The sequence below is a fragment of the Mesoplodon bidens genome (assembly GCF_964165515.1).
Source record: "Mesoplodon bidens genome assembly, chromosome: 4".
Lineage (NCBI taxonomy): Eukaryota > Metazoa > Chordata > Mammalia > Artiodactyla > Ziphiidae > Mesoplodon > Mesoplodon bidens.
Genome location: NC_138160.1, coordinates 54196248 through 54218532, shown reverse-complemented (window position 1 = coordinate 54218532; position 22285 = coordinate 54196248).

Genomic DNA, 22285 nt, shown 5'->3' with positions numbered 1-22285 from the left:
TCCCGGGGGCCTGTGCAGGCCGCCACTGCCAGGGTCCCGGGATCCAGGGACAACTTCCCCGGGAGAACGCACGGCGCCCTTCAGTCTGGTGCAATGTCATGCCGGCCTCGCCCCGCATCCATACCCCTCCCTCCCGCCAGCCTGAGTGAGCCAGAGCCCCCGAATCAGCTGCTCCTTTAACTGCGTCCTGAGTGAAGAACAGACGCTCTCAGGCGACCTACACGCAGAGGTGGGTCCATATCCAAAGCTAAACCCTGGGAGCTGTGCGAACAAAGAAGAGAAAGGGAAATCTCTCCCAGCATCCTCAGAAGCAGCAGATTAAATCTCCACAATCAATGTGATGTACGTTGCATCTGTGGAATATGTGAATAGACAGCGAATCATCCCAAAATTTAGGTGGTAGACTGGGAACAACTGTAGACTTGGGGTTTGCTGTATGCAACTGACTGGTCTCTGGTTTTATGCTTCTCTTAGCTTAGTATTTAGAGTTTAACCATTTGTTTATTGATTTGGTTGCTCTGTTCCTTTTTTTTTTTATTAGTTTCTGCTTTATAACAAAGTGAATCAGTCATACATATACATCTGCTCCCACATCCCTTCCCTCATGCATCTCCCTCCCTCCCACCCTCCCCATCCCACCCCTCCAGGTGGTCACAAAGCACCGAGCTGATCTCCCTGTGCTCTGCGGCTGCTTCCCACTATCTATCTCCCTTACGTTTGGTACTGTATATATGTCCATGCCTCTCTTTCGCTTTGTCACAGCTTACCCTTCCCCCTCCCCATATCCTCAAGCCCATTCTCAAGTAGGTCTGTGTCTTTATTCCCGTTTTACCCCTAGGTTCTTCATGACATTTTTAATTCCGAATATATGTGTTAGCATACGGTATTTGTCTTTTTCTTTCTGACTTACTTCACTCTGTATGACAGACTCTAGGTCTATCCACCTCATTACAAATAGCTCAGTTTCGTTTCTTTTTATGGCTGAGTAATATTCCATTGTATATATGTGCCACATCTTCTTTATCCATTCATCCGATGATGGACACTTAGGTTGTTTCCATCTCTGGGCTATTGTGAATAGAGCTGCATTGAACATTTTGGTACATGTCTCTTTTGGAATTATGGTTTTCTCAGGGTATATGCCTAGTAGTGGGATTACTGGGTCATATGGTAGTTCTATTTGTAGTTTTTTAAGGAACCTCCATACTGTTCTCCATAGTGGCTGTACCAATTCACATTCCCACCAGCAGTGCAAGAGTGTTCCCTTTTCTCCACACCCTCTCCAGCATTTATTGTTTCTAGATTTCTTGATGATGGTCATTCTGACTGGTGTGAGATGATATCTCATTGTAGTTTTGATTTGCATTTCTCTAATGATTAATGATGTTGAGCATTCTTTCATGTGTTTGTTGGCAGTCTGTATATCTTCTTTGGAGAAATGCCTATTTAAGTCTTCTGCCCATTTTTGGATTGGGTTGTTTGTTTTTTTGCTATTGAGCTGCATGAGCTGTTTATAAATTTTGGAGATTAATCCTTTGTCAGTTGCTTCATTTGCAAATATTTTCTCCCATTCTGAGGGTTGTCTTTTGGTCTTGTTTATGGTTTCCTTTGCTGTGCAAAAGCTTTGAAGTTTCATTAGGTCCCATTTGTTTATCTTTGTTTTTATTTCCATTTCTCTAGGAGGTGGGTCCAAAAGGATCTTGCTGTGATTTATGTCATAGAGTGTTCTACCTATGTTTTCCTCTAAGAGTTTGATAGTGTCTGGCCTTACATTTAAGTCTTTAATCCATTTTGAGCTTATTTTTGTGTATGGTGTTAGGGAATGATCTAATCTCAAACTTTTACATGTCCCTGTCCAGTTTTCCCAGCACCACTTATTGAAGAGGCTGTCCTTTCTCCACTGTACATTCCTGCCTCCTTTATCAAAGATAAGTTGGCCATATGTGCGTGGGTTTATCTCTGGGCTTTCTATCCTGATCCACTGATCTATCTTTCTGTTTTTATGCCAGTACCACACTGTCTTAATTACTGTAGCTTTGTAGTATAGTCTGAAGTCAGGGAGCCTGATTCCTCCAGCTCCGTTTTTCGTTCTCAAGATTGCTTTGGCTGTTCGGGGTCTTTTGTTTTTCCAAACAAATTTTGAAATTTTTTGTTCTAGTTCTGTGAAAAATGCCAGTGGTAGTTTGATAGGGATTGCATTGAATCTGTAGATTGCTTTGGGTAGTAGAGTCATTTTCACAATATTGATTCTTCCAATCCAGGAGCATGGTATATCTCTCCATCTATTTGTATCATCTTTAATTTCTTTCATCAGTGTCTTATAATTTTCTGCATACAGGTCTTTTGTCTCCTTAGGTAGGTTTATTCCTAGATATTTTATTCTTTTTGTTGCAATGGTAAATGGGAGTGTTTTCTTGATTTCATTTTCAGATTTTTCATCATTAGTGTACAGGAATGCCAGAGATTTCTGTACATTAATTTTGTATCCTGCTACTTTAACAAATTCATTGATTAGCTCTAGTAGTTTTTCGGTAGCATCTTTAGGATTCTCTATGTATAGTATCATGTCATCTGCAAACAGTGACAGCTTTACTTCTTCTTTTCCAATTTGGATTCCTTTTATTTCCTTTTCTTCTCTGATTGCTGTGGCTAAAACTTCCAAAACTATGTTGAATAAGAGTGGTGAGAGTGGGCAGCCTTGTCTTGTTCCTGATCTTAGTGGAAATGGTTTCAGTTTTTCACCATTGAGGACAATGTTGGCTGTGGGTTTGTCATATATGGCCTTTATTATGTTGAGGAAAGTTCCCTCTATGCCTACTTTCTGCAGGGTTTTTATCATAAATGGTGTTGAATTTTGTCGAAAGCTTTCTCTGCATCTATTGAGATGATCATATGGTTTTTCTCCTTCAACTTGTTACTATGGTGTATCACATTGATTGATTTGCATATATTGAAGAATCCTTGCATTCCTGGAATAAACCCCACTTGATCATGGTGTATGATCCTTTTAATGTGCTGTTGGATTCTGTTTGCTAGTATTTTGTTGAGGATTTTTGCATCTATGTTCATCAGTGATATTGGCCTGTAGTTTTCTTTCTTTGTGACATCCTTGCCTGGTTTTGGTATCAAGGTGATGGTGGCCTCGTAGAATGAGTTTGGGAGTGTTCCTTCCTCTGATATTGTTTGGAAGAGTTTGAGAAGGATGGGTGTTAGCTCTTCTCTAAATGTTTGATAGAATGCGCCTGTGAAGCCATCTGGTCCTGGGCTTTTGTTTGATGGAAGATTTTTAATCACAGTTTCAATTTCAGTGCTTGTGATTGGTCTATTCATATTTTCTATTTCTTCCTGAGTCAGTCTTGGCAGGTTGTGCATTTCTAAGAATTTGTCCATTTCTTCCAGGTTGTCCATTTTATTGGCATAGAGTTGCTTATAGTAATCTCTCATGATCTTTTGTATTTCTGCAGTGTCAGTTGTTACTTCTCCTTCTTCATTTCTAATTCCATTGATTTGAGTCTTCTCCCTTCTTTTCTTGACGAGTCTGGCTAATGGTTTGTCAATTTTGTTTATCTTCTCAAAGAACCAGCTTTTAGTTTGGTTGATCTTTGCTATCGTTTCCTTCATTTCTTTTTCATTTATTTCTGATCTGATCTTTATGATTTCTTTCCTTCTGCTAACTTTGGGGGTTTTTTGTTCTTCTTTCTCTAATTGCTTTAGGTGCAGGGTCAGGTTGTTTACTCGAAATGTTTCCTGTTTCTTAAGGTGGGATTGTATTGCTATAAACTTCCCCCTTAGAACTGCTTTTGCTGCGTCCCATAGGTTTTGGGTCATCGTGTCTCCATTGTCATTTGTTTCTAGGTATTTTTTAATTTCCTCTTTAATTTCTTCAGTGATCACTTCGTTATTGAGTAGTGTATTGTTTAGCCTCCATGTGTTTGTATTTTTTACAGATCTTTTCCTGTAATTGATGTCTAGTCTCATAGCATTGTGGTCGGAAAAGATACTTGATACAATTTCAATTTTCTTAAATTTACCAAGGCTTGATTTGTGACCCAAGATATGATCTATCCTGGAGAATGTTCCATGAGCACTTGAGAAAAATGTGTATTCTGTTGTTTTTGGATGGAATGTCCTATAAATATCAACTAAGTCCATCTTGTTTAATGTATCATTTAAAGCTTGTGTTTCCTTATTTATTTTCATTTTGGATGATCTGTCCATTGGTGAAAGTGGGGTGTTAAAGTCCCCTACTATGATTGTGTTACTGTCGATTTCCCCTTTTATGGCTGTTAGTATTTGCCTTATGTATTGAGGTGCTCCTATGTTGGGTGCATAAATATTTACAATTGTTATATCTTCTTCTTGGATCGATCACTTGATCATTATGTAGTGTCCTTCTTTGTCTCTTCTAATAGTCTTTATTTTAAAGTCTATTTTGTCTGATATAAGAATTGCTACTCCAGCTTTCTTTTGATTTCCATTTGCATGGAATATCTTTTTCCATCCCCTTACTTTCAATCTGTATGTGTCTCTAGGTCTGAAGTGGGTCTCTTGTAGACAGCATATATATGGGTCTTGTTTTTGTATCCATTCAGCCACTCTGTGTCTTTTGGTGGGAGCATTTAGTCCATTTACATTTAAGGTAATTATTGATATGTATGTTCCTATTCCCATTTCCTTAATTGCTTTGGGTTCGTTATTGTAGGTATATTCCTTCTGTTGTGTTTCTTGCCTAGAGAAGTTCCTTTAGCATTTGTTGTAAAGCTGGTTTGGTGGTGCTGAACTCTCTCAGCTTTTGCTTGTCTGTAAACGTTTTAATTTCTCCATCAAATCTGAATGAGATCCTTGCTGGGTAGAGTAATCTTGGTTGCAGGTTTCTCTCCTTCATCACTTTAATTATGTCCTGCCACTCCCTTCTGGCTTGTAGAGTTTCTGCTGAGAGATCAGCTGTTAACCTGATGGGGGTTCCCTTGTGTGTTATTTGTTGTTTTTCCCTTGCTGCTTTTAATATGATTTCTTTGTGTTTAATTTTTGACAGTTTGATTAATATGTCTTGATGTATTTCTCCTTGGATTTATTCTGTATGGGACTCTCTGTGCCTCCTGGACTTGATTAACTATTTCCTTTCCCATATTGGGGAAGTTTTCAACTATAATCTCTTCAAATATTTTCTCAGTCCCTTTCTTTTTCTCTTCTTCTTCTGGAACCCCTATAATTCGAATGTTGGTGCGTTTAATGTTGTCCCAGAGGTCTCTGAGACTGTTCTCAGTTCTTTTCATTCTTTTTTCTTTATTTTGCTCTGCATCAGTTATTTCCACTATTTTATCTTCCACCTCACTTATCCGTTCTTCTGCCTCAGTTATTCTGCTATTGATCCCATCTAGAGTATTTTTCATTCATTTATTGTGTTTTTAATCGATGCTTGATTCATCTTTAGTTCTTCTAGGTCCTTGTTAACTGTTTCTTGCATGTTGTCTATTCTATTTCCAAGATTATGGATCTTGGAAATAGAATCTTGGATCAGCTTTACTATCATTATTCTGAATTCTTTTTCAGGTAGACTGCCTATTACCTCTTCATTTGTTAGGTCTGGTAGGTTTTTATCTTGCTCCTTCACCTGCTGTGTGTTTTTCTGTCTTCTCATTTTGCTTATGTTACTGTGTTTGGGGTCTCCTTTTTGCAGGCTGCAGATTCGTAGTTCCCGTTGTTTTTGGTGTCTGACCCCAGTGGCTAAGGTTGTTTCAGTAGGTTGTGTAGGCTTCCTGGTGGGGGGGACTAATGCCTGTGTTCTGGTGGTTGAGGCTCGATCTTGTCTTTCTGGTGGACAGGTCCACGTCTGGTGGTGTGTTTTGGGGTGCCTATGGCCTTATTATGTTTTTAGGTAGCCTCTCTGCTAATGGGTGGGGTTGTGTTCCTGCCTTGCTAGTTGCTTGGCATAGGGTGACCAGCACTGTAGCTTGCTGGTCGTTGACTGAAGCTGGGTGCTGGTGTTGGGATGGAGATCTCTGGGAGATTTTCACTGCTTGATATTATGTGGAGCTGGGAGGTCTCTTGTGGATCCGTGTCCTGAAGTTGGCTCTCCCACTTCAGAGGCACAGCACTGACTCCTGGGTGCAGCACCAAGAGCCTTTCATCCACCCGGCTCAGAATAACAGGGGGAAAAAGTAGAAAGAAATAATTAGTAGAAGAAAGAGAGAGGGAAAGAAAGGAAGGAAGGAAGGACGGAAGAAAGAAAGAAAGGTGGAGGGAGGGAGGAAGGATGGAAAGAAAGAAGGAAAGAAAGGAGGGAGGGAGGGAGGAATGAAAGCAAAAGGAAGAGTGAATGGAAGAAGGGAGGGAGGGAGGGAGGAAGGAAAGAAAGAAAGAAAGACAGGAGGGAGGGAGGGAGGAAGGAAAGAAAAAGAAAGTGGAAAGAAGAAGGGTGGGAGGGAGGAAAGAAAAAGAAAGAAGGAAAGGAGGAGTGGAGGGAGGGAGGGAGGAAGGGAAGGTAGGAAAAAAAGAAAGAGCAGGTAAAGTAAAATAGAATAAAGTATGAAATATAGTAGCGTTATTAAAATTAGAAAGTAATTATTGAAAAAAAAACGGAACGATAGAACCCTGGGACATATGGTGGAAGCAAAGCTATACAGAGAGAATCTTACACAGAAGATTACACATACACATTCACAAAAAGAGAGCAGGGGGAAAAATCAAAAATCTTGCTCTCCAAGTCCACCTCCTCAATTTGGGATAATTCGTTGTAAAAAGAGGAAAAGGGCGAGAAGTCTGAAATCTTGCTCTCTAAGTCCACCTCCTTAATTTGGAATAATTCGTTGTAAAAAGAGGAAAAGGGGGGAAAGTCTTAAATCTTGTCCTCAAAGTCCACTTCCTCAATTTAGGATGATTCGCTGTCCATTCATGCACTCCACAGACGCAGGGCACATCAAATGGACCGTGGAGCTTTAATCCGCTGCCTCCGAGGCTGCACAGAGAGATTTCCCTGTCTCTGCTCTCACAGCTCCCGGGTCTCAGCCTTGGACCTGGCCCCGCCTCTGCGCGTAGGTCGCCGGAGGGCGTCCGTTCTTCGCTCAGACAGGACGGGTTTAAAGGAGCCGCTGATTCGGGGGCTCTGGCTCACTCAGGCAGAGGGGAGGGAGGGGCGCGCAGTGTGGGGCGGGCCTGCGGCGGCAGAGGCCGGCGTGACGTTGCAGCAGCCCGTGGCGCTCCGTGCGCTTTCCCGGGAAAGCCGTCCCCGGGTCTCGGGACCCCGGCAGTGGCGGGGTGCATAGGCCCCCCGGAAGGCGGGGCAGACAGTGACCCGCACTCGCACACAGGCCCCGCGGCGGCGGCGGCGGCGGCGGCGGCGGGCGGCGGCGCCGGCGGCAGTGGCGGCGAGCGGCGGCGCCGGCGGCGGCGGCCCATGCCCGTCTCTGAGGTCCGCGCCTTACCCGCGGCTCGCGCCTGTCTCCGGCGCTTCCCCAAGCAGCCCTCTTAATGCCCTCTCCTCGCGCACCAGGAAACAAAAGGGAAAAAAGTCTCTTGCCTCTTCGGCAGCTCCAGACCCTTTCCCCGGACTCCCTCCGGGCTAGCCGTGGTGCACTAACCCCTTCAGGCTCTCTTCCTGCCGCCAGCCCCAGTCCTCTCCCTGCGCTCCGACTGAAAGCCGATACCCGAGCCTCAGCTCCCAGCCCCGCCCGCCACGGCGGCCGAGCAGACAAGCCTCTCGGGCTGGTGTGTGCCTGAGGGCACCGGTCCTCTGTGCCAGAATCTCTCCGCTTTGCCCTCTGCACCCCTGTTGCTGTGCTCTCCTCCGCTACTCCGAAGCTTTCCCCCTCCGCCACCTGCAGTCTCCGCCCGCGAAGGGGCTTCTAGTGTGTGGAAACCTTTCCTCCTTCACGGCTCCCTCCCACTGGTGCAGGTCCCGTCCCTATCCTATTGTCTCTGTTTATTCTTTTTTTCTTTTGCCCTACCCAGGTATGTGGGGAGTTTCTTGCCTTTTAGGGGGTCTGAGGTCTTCTGTCAGCGTTCAGTAGGTGTTCTGTAGGAGTTGTTCCACGTGTAGATGAATTTCTGATGTATCTGTGGGGAGGAAGGTGATCTCCGCGTCTTACTCTTCCGCCATCTTCCTCCGGGACCCCCCCCCCCCTTTTTTTTTTTTTTTTAATAGATTTTGTTTTGTTTTTCCTTTGTCTCTTTTTGTGAGTGTGTATGTGTATGCTTCTTTGTGTGATTTTGTCTGTAGGTTTGCTTTTACCATTTGTCCTAGGGTCCTGTCTGTCCTTTTTCTCTTTTTTTTTTAATATAGTTTTTGGTGCTTGTTATCATTAGTGGATTTGATTTTTGGTTTGGTTGCTCTTTTCTTTCTTTCTTTTTTCTTTTTTTTAATACTTTTTATTTTTAACAATTTAAAATTTTTTCTATTTTAATAACTTTATTTCTTTTTACTTTCTTTCTTTTTTTCTCCATTTTCTTCTGAGCCATGTAGCTGACAGGGTCCAGGTGATCCAGCTAGGTGTTAGGCCTGTGCCTCTGAGGTGGGAGAGCTGAGTTCAGGACACTGGTCCACCAGAGACGTCCCAGCTCCACTTAATATCAAACGGTGAAAGCCCTCACAGAGATCTCCATCTCAATGCTAAGACCCAGCTCCACTCAATGACCAACAAGCTACAGTGCTGGACACCCTATGCCAAACAACTAGCAAGACAGGAACACAACCCCACCCATTAGCAGAGAGGCTGCCTAAAATCATAATAAGGTCACAGACACCCCAAAACACACCACCAGACATGGTCCTGCCCACCAGAAAGACAAGATCCAGCCTCATCCACCAGAACACAGGTACCAGTCCCCTCCACCAGGGAGCCTACACAACCCAAAGAACCAACCTTAGCCACTGGGGGCAGACACCAAAAACAATGGGAACTAGGAACCTACAGCCTGCAAAAAGGAGACCCCAAACACAGTAAGTTAATCAAAATGATAAAACAGAGAAATACACAGATGCTCCAGATGAAGGAGCAAGGTAAAAACCCACCAGACCAAACAAATGAAGAAGAAATAGGCAGTCTACCTGAAAAAGAATTCACAGTAATGATAGTAAAGATGATCCAAAATATTGGAAATAGAATGGAGAAAATACAAGAAAGGTTTAATAAGGACCTAGAAGAACTAAACAGCAAACAAACAATGATGACCAACACAATAAATGAAATTAAAAATTCTCTAGAAGGAATCAATAGCAGAATAACTGATGCAGAAGAATGGATAAGTGACCTGAAAGATAAAATACTGGAAATAACTACCAGAGAGCAGAATAAAGAAAAAAAGAATGAAAAGAATTGAGGACAGTCTTAGAGAGCTCTGGGACAACATTAAACGCACCAACATTCAAATTATAGGGGTCGCAGAAGAAGAAGAGAAAAAGAAAGGGACTGAGAAAATATTTGAAGAGATTATAGTTGAAAATTTCCCTAATATGGGGAAAGAAATAGTCAAGTCCAGGAAGCACAGAAAGTCCCATACAGGATAAATCCAAGGAGAAACACGCCAAGACACATATTAATTAAACTATCAAAAATTAAATACAAAGAAAAAATATTAAAAGCAGCAAGGGATAAACAACAAATAACATACAAGGGAATCCCCATAAGGTTAACAGCTGATCTTTCAGGAGAAACTCTGCAAGCCAGAAGGGAATAGTAGGACATAATTAAAATGAAGAAGGAGAAAAACCTACAACAAAGATTACTCTACCCAGCTAGGATCTCATTCAGATTTCATGAGAAATTAAAACCTTTACGGACAAGCAAAATCTAAGAGAATTCAGCACCACCAAACCAGCTTTACAAAAAATGCTAAAGGAACTTCTCCAGGCAGGAAACACAAGAGAAGGAAAAGAACTACAATAACAAACCCAAAATAATTAAGAAAATGGAATAGGAACATACATATCGATAATTACCTTAAATGTAAATGCATTAAATGTTCCCACCAAAAGATACAGACTGGCTGAATGAGTACAAAAACAAGACCCATATATATGCTGTCTAAAAGAGACCCACTTCACACCTAAGGACACATACAGACTGAAAGTGAGGGGATGGAAAAAGATATTGCATGCAAATGGAAATCAAAACAAAGTGGAGTTGCAATTCTCATATCACACAAAAGAGACTTTAAAGTAAAGACTATTATAAGAGACAAAGAAGGACACTGCATAATGATCAAGGGATCAATGCAAGAAGATATAACAATTGTAAATATTTATGCATCCAACATAGGAGAACCTCAACACATAAGGCAAATGCTAACAGCCATAAGGGGGGAAATTGACAGTAACACAATCATAGTAGGGGACTTTAACACCCCACTTTCACCAATGGACAGATCATCCAAAATGAAAATAAATAAGGAAGCACAAGCTTTAAGTGATACATTAAACAAGATGGACTCAACTGATATTTATAGGACATTCCATCCAAAAACAACAGAATGCACTTTCTTCTCAAGTGCTCATGGAACATTCTCCAGGATAGATCATATCTTGGGTCACAAATCCAGCCTTGGTAAACTTAAGAAAATTGAAATCGTTTCAAGTATCTTTTCCAACCACAATGATATGAGACTAGATATCAATTACAGGAAAAAAGTCTGTAAAAAATACAAACACATGGAGGCTAAACAATACACTACTAAATAACCAAGAGATCACTGAAGAAATCGAAGAGGAAATCAAAAATAGCTAGAAACAAATGACAAAGAAAACACGACACCCAAAACCCATGGGATGCAGGAAAAGCAGCTCTAAGAGGGAAGTTTATAGCAATACAATCTTACTTCAAAAAACAAGAAACATCTCAAATAAATAACCTAACCTTACACCTAAAGCAATTAGAGAAAGAACAAAAAAACCCCAAAGTTGGCAGAAGGAAAGGAAGCATAAAGATCAGATCAGAAATAAATGAAAAAGAAATGAAGGAAACGATAGCAAAGATCAATAAAACTAAAAGCTGGTTCTTTGAGAAGATAAACAAAATTGATAAACCATTAGCCAGACTCATCAAAAAAGAAAAGGGAGAAGACTCAAATCAATAGAATTAGATATGAAAATGGAGAAGTAACAACTGACACTGCAGAAATACAAAGGATCGTGAGAGATTACTACAAGCAACTATATGCCAATAAAATGGACAACCTGGAAGAAATAGACCAATTCTTAGAAAAGCACAACCTTCCAAGACTGAACTAGGAAGAAACAGAAAATATAAACAGATCAATCACAAACACTGAAATTGAGACTGTGATTAAAAATCTTCTGACAAACAAAAGCCCAAGACCAGATGGCTTCACAGGCGAATTCTACCAAATGTTTAGAAAAGAGCTAACACCTATCTTTCTCAAACTCTTCCAAAATATAGCAGAGGGAGGAACACTCCCAAACTCAGTCTATGAGGCCATCATCACCCTGATACCAAAACCAGACAAAGATGTCACAAAGAAAGAAAACTACAGGCCAATATCACTGATGAATATAGATGCAAAAATCCTCAACAAAATACTAGCAAACAGAACCCAAAGCACATTAAAAGGATCATACACCATGATCAAGTGGGGTTTATCACAGGAATGCAAGGATTGTTCAATGCACACAAATCAATCAAGGTGATAAATCATATTAACAAATTGAAGGACAAAAACCATATGATAATCTCAATAGATGCAGAGAAAGCTTTCGACAAAATTCAACACCATTTATGATAAAAACTCTCCAGAAAGTAGGCATAGAGGGAACTTTCCTCAACATAATAAACGCCATATATGACAAACCCACAGCCAACATTGTTCTGAATGGTGAAAAACTGAAACCATTTCCTCTAAGATCAGGAACAATACAAGATTGTCCACGCTCACCACTATTATTCAACATAGTTTTGGAAGTTTTAGCCACAGCAATCAGAGAAGAAAAAGAAATAAAAGAATCCAAATCAGAAAAGGAGTAAAGCTGTCACTGTTTGCAGATGACATGATACTATACATAGAGAATCCTAAACATGCTTCCAGAAAACTACAAGAGCTAATCAATGACTTTTGTAAAGTAGCAGGATACAAAATTAATGCACAGCAATCTTTTGCATTCCTATACACTAATGATGAAAAATCTGAAAGAGAAATTAAGGAAACACTCCTATTTACATTGCAACAAAAAGAATAAAATACCTAGAAATAAACCTACTTAAGGAGACAAAAAATCTGTATGCAGAAAAGTATAAGACACTGATGAAAAAAATAAAGATGATTCAAACAGACAGAGAGACATACCATGCTCTTGGATTGGAAGACTTAACATTGTGAAAATGACTATACAACCCAAAGCAATCTACAGATTCAATGCAATTTGTATCTAACTACCAATGGCATTTTTCACAGAACTAGAACAAAAAATTTCACATTTTGTATGGAAACTCAAAAGACCCTGAATAGCCAAAGCAATCTTGAGAAAGAAAAACGGAGCTGGAGGAATCAGGCTCCCTGACTTCAGACTATACTACAAAGCTACAGTAATCAAGACAGTATGGTACTGGCACAAAAACAGAAAGATAGATCAATGGAACAGGATAGAAAGCTCAGAGATAAACCCACACACATATGGTCCCCTTATCTTTGATAAAGGAGGCAAGAATATACAGTGGAGAAAACACAGCCTCTTCAATAAGTGGTGCTGGGAAAACTGGACAGCTACATGTAAAAGAATAAAATTAGAACACTCCCTAACACTATACACAAAACTAAACTCAAAATGGATAAAGATCTAAATGTAAGGCCAGAAACTATAAAACTCTTAGAGGAAAACATAGGCAGAACCCTCTATGACATAAATCACAGCAAGATCTTTTTTGACCCACCTCCTAGAGAAATGGAAATAAAAACATAAATAAACAAATGGGACCTAATGAAACTTCAAAGCTTTTGCACAGCAAAGGCAACCATAAACAAGATGAAAAGACAACCCTCAGAATGGGAGAAAATATTTGCAAATGAATCAACTGACAAAGGATTAATCTCCAAAATTTACAAGCAGCTCATGCAGCTCAACATCAAAAAAACAAACAACCCAATCCAAAAATGGGCAGAAGACCTAAATAGACATTTCTCCAAAGAAGATATACAGATTGCTAACAAACACATGAAAGGATGCTCAACATCACTAATCATTAGAGAAATGCAAATCAAACCTACAATGAGGTATCACCTCACACCAGTCAGAATGGCCATCATCAAAAAGTCTACAAACAATAAATGCTGGAGAGGGCTTGGAGAAAAGGCATCCCTCTTGCACTGTTGGTGGGAATGTAAATTGATACAGCCACTCTGGAGAACAGTATGGAGGTTCCTTAAAAAACTAACAATAGAACTACCATATGACCCAGCAATCCCACTACTGGGCATATACCCTGAGAAAACCATAATTCATAAAGAGCCATGTACCACAATGTTCACTGCAGCTCTATTTACAATAGCCAGGAAATGGAAGCAACCTAAGTGTCCATCGACCGATGAATGGATAAAGAAGATGTGGCACATATATGCAATGGAATATTACTCAGCCATTAAAAAGAAACGAAATTGAGTTATTTGTAGTGAGGTGGACGGACATACAGTCTGTCATACAGAGTGAGGTAAGTCAGAAAGAGGAAAATAAATACCATATGCTAACACATACATATGGAATCTAAAAAAAAAAGGTTCTGAAGAACATAGGGGCAGGACAGGAATAAAGATGCAGACATAGAGAATGGACTTGAGGACACAGGGAGGGGGTAGGGTAAGCTGGGACGAAGTGAGAGCGTGGCATGGACTTATATACACTACCAAATGTAAAATAGATAGCTAGTGGGAAGCAGCCGTATAGCACAGGGAGATCAGCTTGATGCTTTGTGACCACGTGGAGGGGTGGGATAGGGAGGGTGGGAGGGAGACGCAAGAGGGAAGAGATATGGGGATAAATGTGTGTGTGTGTATATATATATATATATATATATGTATATATATATATATATATATATAGCTGATTCACTTTGTTACAAAGCAGAAACTAACACACTGTTGTAAAGCAATTATACTCCAATAAAGATGTTAAAAAAATTCCAAATATGAAAAAAAAAAGGCTTGTCTTTATCTCACCTGACTAGCACTCTCATCTAAAGAGTGCTAAACCTGATAATGGTACACAGAATTTTTGTTGAAAATATTTATAGGCAAATGTTTTAGTGCTGCTACCCAGTGCAATGAACAATAGTTGGAGCAAACAGCAGATGAACCAAATAGCTTGGAAGGAAAATTTCAGAGTGGGAAACTTAGAAAGACACACGTGCCCAGGTTCAAGGTCATGTTTAGCTGTGTTCATCCTCAGGAAAGACCTGAAAAAGCCCTACACTCTCACCTCTGGGTGACTTTGAGGCTCTGAAGAAGCAGGAAGTGAAGGTTAATGCAGGGTTGTCAGCCCCCTGGCCGAGTGTTGAAGGCATGTCAATACACACACAAGCCCCTCTGCAAAGATTGGGAGTTTGTTTGGTTCTAGACATTGAAGGAAATCCCTATCCAATCATTAGCTGATCACTAAGCTAGGGCTATTCAGGGAACTTGAACAGCGAAAACAATTGTGACAAGAAAAACAAAGCTGGAAGACACACACTTCCTGATTTCAAAACTTATTACAAAGGTAGAGTAACCAAAATAGTGTGGTACTGGCATAAGGATAGACATATAGAACAATGGAACAGAACTGAGAGTCCAGCAATAAACTCATATAACTATGGCCAACTGCTTTTCAAAATGGATGCCAAGACCATTCATTGGGGAAAGAATAGTCTTTTCAACAAACGGTGCTGTGACAACTGGATATCCACATGCAAAAGAATGAAGATGGATCCTTATCTCACACCATATATAAAAATGAAGGCAAAATGGATAAAACGTCTAAATGTAAAATTAAAAATGCTTAGAAGGAAATACAGGTTTAAGTCTACACAACCTTAGGTTAGGCAATGGTTTCTTAAATAAGACTCAGAAGTCACCAGCAACAAAAGAAAATAGATAAAATTAGACTTCATCAAAATTAAAAGCATTTGTACATCAAAGGACACTACCAAGAGAGTGCAAAGACAGTCCACACAATGGGAGAAAATATTTGTAAATCATGTATCTGTTATTGGGCTAATATTCAGACATATAATGAACACTTACAACTCAATAATAAAATGGCAAACCACACAATTGAAAAATGTGCAAGGGATTTGAACACACATTTCTCCAAAGAAGATTTGTAAATGGCCAATATGCATAAGAGAAGATGCTCAACATCATCGGTCATTAGGTAAACGCAAATCAAAGCCAAAATAAGGTACCAACTCACACCTACTAGGATGGCTCTAATCAAATAACAGATAATAACAAGTGTTCGTTAGGATGTAGAGAAGTTGGAACTCTCATACTTTCCTGATGGGAGTGTAAAATGGTGTAGCTATTTTGGAAAACAGTTTGGCAGTTTCTCAAAAAATTACCATATTATCCAACAGTTCCACTTTCAGGTATATATCCAAGAAAATGGAAAACTTATGTCCACATAAATACTTGTACACAGATGTTCATAGCTACATTATTCATAGTACCCAAAAACTGGAAACACTACAAATGTTCATTAAATGAATGGAAAACAAAATGTGGTATATTTATCTACACAATAGAATATAATTCAAAAATAAAAAGGAATGAAGTACTGATATATGCTACAACATGGATGAACCTGGAAAACACTGTGCTAAGTAAAAGAAGCCAGACACAAAGGCCTTCATATTCTGTGACTCCATTTATTTAAAATATCAATAATAGGCAAATCCCTGGAGACGGAAAGTAGACTGATGGTTGCCAGCGAATAGAGAGGGAAGTTGGGAGTGACTGCTCACAGGTACAGAGTTTCTTGGAGACATGATGGAAAAGTTCTGGAATTAGATAGTGGTTATAGTTGCACAGCATTGTGAACCTACCTAAAACCTCCGAATTGGACACTTCATACTGGTTGAAATGGTGAATTTTATGTTATGTGGATTTAATCTCATTCATAATAATAAAGCTCATGTTGACGACAAGCTTTCTTTTTGTAAAATAAAAAGTGCTGCCAAGCAACAAAATAAACCAATGTTGGTTTGCACCATATGATAAACGAGACAACTGTTGCAACAAAAGTATTCCAACAATTTCCTCTGTATGCACTATGGCAGGATTGTTCAGCTTTTGTTTTCTGGACGTATTCCATGGTACGACCTATAATTTCCCCAATTTCCCACTGACCCTCATGCCAAATGGCCTGGAGACTTGCTTCTTGCCCCTAGAGGTCCTGGCATATCTGGCTGGATGACCAGTGTCCAGCTGGAGTGACAGTGTCAATCATTTCCCCGACCACTGTAGGCTGGCACGAGCAAGCTGGCCTTCACTGCTTGTGTCTGCAAGCACTTACTTTCATCACCGAGTGTCCTGCTTGCTGTCCTTGAAAGGGAAACGTTAGCTGACACTGTATCTTAAAAAGGTTAGGGAAAGAAGTTACTGCTGCTCATCTTTAATTTAACTACATGTTAAAGTGAGAACTCTGTACGCGTGCCTCACACACTCCTAGAAGCAACTTTGGTGGAAGGCAGAAGTGCACAGTGGAGGTCCACCCAAGCCATCCTGGTTATTGTAACATCATTATTAATAATAAGGCTTTGTTTAAAACAAAACCCAAAAATCTGAGGCAAATGCTAAATAGGAAAGGATGCCAGGAAAAGAGGTTAATCTGGACTTCCCAGTCAAATCAGGACCTGTGTTGTGCTAACTCGAATGCAAGCCATTGAAGGATAAGTGTCAAATGCCTGGCACAGAAATTAGGTCTACAGAGGTGAGGGGTGGAGATCACGTCTGATCCCTTAAAGGCTTGTGTTTTGTGCTGTAATAATATCATGTAATAATAACAGGTAAAGAGAGGGGAGAAAGGACAATCTGAGAATAGTGGAAAAGGGGCAGAAAAGCAAAAGGTTCATTTAGAAAGGAACAAACAGAGAAGTCTCCCATGGGGTTCATCTGTTATTGAGTATTGACAGAAGTCATGTTTTAATTTGATTACCTATATTTTCCAGCTGTCTGTATACAAACTATGCCTAGGTACTGTTCACATTATCTAACTTCTGGCTCGATGCCTCGTTTTCAAAATAATAAGGAGAAGAACAGGAAAAAGTATTAAACAGCTTGCAAAAGCAAGGACATTTCCTGTATCTCCTAGTAAATATGTAAAGTCCTCAAAATACTACATGAATGAATAACCATCACTGGTATGGATAACCCTTAAAATTCCTGTTAAAACATTGAGATTTATTTTTAAAAGACTTCCTTCCATTAGGTTTATTAAAGATTTAGTACCCACCAAGATGAAGCGTAATAATGAAGGAGGCTCAAACTGAGGGTATGTCATGTACTTTCCACCCTGCCCAAGCTGACAGTTGCTTCTGGCTTTCTAAGCTCCTGTGCAGAGCCATGAAATCCTTCCCAGAAAGCACTAAGTGCCCAGAGCCTTTCACCTCTTTCCTCCCCACAGATTTCTCCAGAGCCTTTGCTGCCACAGAGACAAGTGGCTGGATGTTTACCAGGACATTTGATCCTGTTTTCAGCCTACAGTCTGAAAGTTCTTACTGATGTAATTTGGTATTTCCAAAGTTTTGCCAGAAATGTGTGCAAATAACTACTTTTGTAATTTAGGTAGATATAATTCAGTTTCCAGAGTAAAACTAGTCACACAAGAGTTTCCAAGGAAGCTGCTGCATAGCACAGGGAGATCAGCTCAATGCTTTGTGATGACCTAGAGGGGTGGGATAGGGAAGGTGGGAGGGAGGCTCAAGAGGGAGGGGATATGGGGATATATGTATACATATAGCTGATACACTTTGCTGTACAGCAGAAACTAACCCAACATTGTAAAGCAGTTATACTCCAATAAAGATGGAAAAAAAAAAAGAGTTTCCAACAGATACTCCTTAATTGATCTTCTGTCCTCTAAATTATCTCCCATCCTTCTCACCCTATTAGGTGTAGCTTTCTGAAAATGGCACTTTCCTGTAGGAATCAGTGTTTCAGTGACCATCACACTTACAGGAAAAAGTTAATTGGGTACAAAGGTGTTGTTTGTTTGTATTTCAAATTGTTGTTTGTATTCCCTGAAGCAGGGAACTATTATGGATCCAAAACATATTTTCATCTACTATTCAGTTGGATTTTCATGGAGATTATAAATCTTTGGACAATAAATTTAGAATATGGGATGAGCATCATAATTAGAAAGTCTGAGCTGAAATCTGTATTTTAAAATTTATGAGGCATCAAAATGAGGTTTTTCAAGTATGATAAAAGTGGAGGAACTATATGCTTTATCTACATAATCTTGAAACACCAACTTACTTAAGCCATTTCTGAGGGAGAAAAAGTCTATTAAATCAACTGCTGAGCTGCCTTAGATCAGAACATGAAGTACAGGTTCTTGTCCCAACAGAGTGATGACTTGTAGTTTTATTGTGAGAAAAATTCAGATGTGTCAGTGATGAAACCAAAAATGAAAAAACAAATATTCATTTTAAAAGTTAGAAGTGACCTATATAAAACAGTTTAGACTTAGTAAAACTTCATGTTTAGCCCTAGACACTTGTGACATGGTGTCAGACTTCTGCTCCATGGAGATGCAGGCGGCTGGCTAGAGAGTGTCAGGAAGCCAGTCAGGTCAGAGAGCAACTACTTTTTTTATTGTTTTAAGAAAAATTCAATTTAAAAATTAGATTTATAAGAAAGCGTCATGAAAAGTTGAACAGTTTCTCCCAGGAGGAGACAGAATGGCTGTCACAAGAACAGGACTTTTTATTCTCAAGGATGGTAACCTGAAATTAAGCGTAAGGTCATGGCCAAAGCTGGCCGTGGGCTGAGTAACTGAGCTGCCTTGAGTCAGGGTCAAGCTGACCAGGAAGCACTTGGGACAGTTCCAGGGGTTAGAGCCCTTTCCTCAGAAAACCAAGAGAAGGCAGATTGAAATGTGGCAATTCCTGAAAGAGAGAGGAGACATTTTTCTTAAGGGTTAAATCCAAAGGAAATGTTATCCTTTATTATCTCAGGTATACTGGATATCGATATTTTCTGCAAATGTACTTCTCCTGGTTTCTTATTCTGTGAGCTCTTAAGAGCAGAGTGCAGAAGCCCAAGGCCTGGTGCTTGCAGGGCTGCCTTGGGTTAAGAATGCCTAGTGACCAGTGTACCACCAAAGTGTAAGGGAGAAGAGATGCTGCTGCCCTCTTCTTTACGAGTCACCAGTGAAAGGAAGGTTCATTTGATGCCACCAACTTTGAAGGAGCTGTTCAGTCTTCTGTGGTTTCCTTAAAGCTAAACAGTCAAACTCCTTTTGGTATGGAGACAGAGGCGTAAAAAAAAAATCCCATCTTCTTACATACAGATGGCCAACAGGCACATGAAAAGGTACTCAACATCGCTAATTATTAGAGAAATGAAATCAAAACCACAATGAGGTATCACTTCACACTGTTCAGAATGGCCATCATCAAAACTTCTATAAATAATAAATGCTGGAGACGGTGTGGAGAAAAGGAAATCCTCCTACGCTGTTGATGGGAATGTAAATTGGTGTAGCCACTATGGAGAATGGTGGAGGTATGGTATGGAGGTTCTTCAAAAAACTAAAAATAGAGCTACCTTGATCCTGCAATCCCACTCCTGGGCATATTTCCAGAAAAGACGAAAACTCTAATTCGAAAGGATACATGCACCCCAATGTTCACAGCAGCTCTATTTACAATAGCCAAACGTGGAAGCAACCAAAACGTCCATCGACAAATGAATGGCTAAAGAAGATGTGGTATATATATATATATATATATACACACACACACACACACACACACACATACATACATACATACACACAATGGAATACTACTTGGCCATAAAAAAGAATGAAATTATGCCATTTGCAGCGAAATGGATGTACCTAGAGATTATCATACTAAGTGAAGTAAGTCAGGTAGAGAAAGACAAATATTGTGATATCACTTATATGTGGAATCTAAAAAATAGTTCAAATGAACTTATTTACAAAACAGAAACAGACTCACAGACCTAAAAAACAAACTTATATTTACCAAAGGGGAGGGTGTAAGGGATAAATTGGGAATATGGGGTTAACAGATGCACACTACTATATATAAAATAGATAAACAACAAGGGTTTACTGTATAGCACAGAGAACTATATTCAGTATATTGTAATAAACTATAATGGAAAAGGATTTTTAAAAGAATATAGACATATACATATATATGTATAACCAAATTACTTTGCTGTACAACTGAAATTAATACAATATTGTAAATCAACAATACTTCAATAAAAAAATTTTTTTAATCCCATCTTCCTCTAACTTGTCAAAGCTAGATTTGGTTTTGCCTTAGAAATGAGGACAATACACCTCAGTTAAACCTTTGAAGTGCTCTGTGTTCAACACTTTGTGTCCAATTTCTAATCAAGGCCCGTAGACTTAATGACACCCCATTCTTGGGTTTGCAGCTGTGATTATGGATGAATTGGAGCCAGAAACATACACCTGCCTCAAGTCCCTGTATTAATACTGAACACTTTTTCTAACAGAAACAGGCCAGGAGGATATTCATTCTCTCCTGTGCTATCCTGCTCCACACTGATACACAGAACAGCCCATCTTGAGAAAGGCATAGCCGTTTGAAAAGGTGAGATTACAAAGGCATAAAAGCAAATTAGTGCCATATGTTGAAAAGCCTTTGTTACTTATGCCTGAACCAGATGCTTCTATCCCCTACATTATATTTGCAATCAATCATTTTTAGCTCTTTTTCCTGATGTAATGTCAATTTAATAAAAGAATGGTGCTTACATTTTTCTTCGTAACTATGAAAGCTCTCATGACCAAATAACCTCACTATTTCATCTTAGAAAGGTTCCCCTTGGAATTAACTACTTTGAAATCAAAGTATCCACAACTCCTTTTAAAGACATCACTGGCACTTCTTCCCAACAGATTATCCACCATAATTGAATCAAATTTTCACCATGATGTCACAGAGAAGAATTAGAGCCATAAAAATACATGGTGAACCATTACAGTTTAACCCAATTTTTCCATGGCAGTTTTCAAATGATACTCTTATTATTACTTTACATTGTAAAATGGATTTTTAAATGTCCTGCTGTGGAATTAAGCCTGAAATTTAAACAAGGACATATGGGATCCATGAAGTTCTGCCTTGAGTGTAACATACATCATCAACATTGTGTAAATGTATTACTACTCATTTTTAAAAAAATATTAACTGAAGTATATACATATATTGCTCTTTTGAAAGTTTAGAGAAAGTTGACTTTCAAATAAGGTGACTCTCAGATAATAAAACCCATTCCCCAAGCTCCCCAAGAACATCCCTCCCATTATTTTGTTTTCTGTCTCTTAGTTCTTCCTTTCTCTGTGCGCTACCCCAGCATCTGCCTCTTTCACTATTTCCTAATGAAAACCTATATCAATTTTCTTGATCTTGAGCTGATTCAGATTGAAGACGCACTCAGTTCAGGCCTTTTTCCTTGTAGACCCACTGAGCATTTCATCCTCATCTGTTACTGAAAAATTGGATATGGGGCTACAAGGTAAGGGGGTATAGGGCTGGATTCAGGTACAATTAGATTCAGGGATAAAAGAATTCATTGTATTGGATAATTATTTTTCGCCATCCCGTGGCTGAGCCTCCTGCTACACTGGCTTAATGCTTAGACTCCATGATGAATCCCTGACAGCTTGAGCTCTCTCTTTGTTGTAATTAAATTCATATAGTGGCTAAAACCTCTCAGGTGGGCAAAAGAGCAAGAGTTTTCAGAAAATTCTCTTACAAGTCTGAGGTTCACTCTGACTGGACCAGGTTAAGTCATAGGCATCTCTTGAATCAATCATTGTAGTCATGGGAATATGATATAGTAATTGGCTTAAACCATGATCATATGTTGACCCTGAATCTTGGGGAGAAAACCCCCCAAGACTACATAGACCCAGCATGGAGGGTGGATACCTCACCCCAGAAGTCAGAGACCATAACCAGAAAAAGAATTGAGTTGGGGAGGTAAATGACTAATATGGTTGAGAATGATCTTTCTACCCAGTCTCTATAGCCTGAGCACCTAGCACAGTGCCTGGCACAGTGTAGACTGTTCA